The following is a 719-nucleotide window of genomic DNA, read 5'->3' as shown; positions in this document are numbered from 1 at the left end:
CATCTATTTTTATATCTATATATATATAAATCACAGATTTTAACTTCTTAATTCCAAGCTCAGGGTTGACACACCTTTGTAACAAAAACGTTTTGTCAACCAGCTCTTCTTGTTTTGCGCTGCTCCGAGAAGGGATTTCTCAATGATCTGTGAGCACCAAAAACCAAGAAAGAGAGACTTTTGCGTATCTAACTGTCCATTTATTAAATGTTTGCCAGGGCACACCCATTTTGCATGAGCGTGCTTTGTCCTGGATGCTCCAGATTGTACTGAACCCATGGGAAGAGCCATGGGGTGCAGGACTCTACCTGTATGCATAAAGAATGTGTTATTCACACCAAACCATTGTTTTCATACACAACGCTGTTCCCGGAGTGGTTTCATTGCTTGAACAATGAACACATCTTCGACCTAGGACTCTTGCTTGGCACTTGATTAAATGACTTGACTTAGACTAACAACCAATTCCTAAGCATGCCAGTGCCTGGTCCTATGCTCCCCCCTGACACAGAGAAACAAAATAAACTAGTCTGGGGCTTTATGAATACAGTTGGTTATCCACATGTTTCTTGGTTTTTATGATGCATCTGGACTTGGGAAAAGTGATATTTCAAAGCACCATAGTATGCCAGTCACATTTTAATTAACCCATTGGCAGTAACGACATGTAAATGGTATTTTGGACCTCCGTTCTCATACAAAATTATAATTAGTTATTG

Source organism: Chrysochloris asiatica, unplaced genomic scaffold (genome assembly GCF_000296735.1).
Source record: "Chrysochloris asiatica unplaced genomic scaffold, ChrAsi1.0 scaffold00005, whole genome shotgun sequence".
Classification (NCBI taxonomy): Eukaryota; Metazoa; Chordata; class Mammalia; order Afrosoricida; family Chrysochloridae; genus Chrysochloris; species Chrysochloris asiatica.
This window is presented reverse-complemented; position numbering follows the sequence as displayed.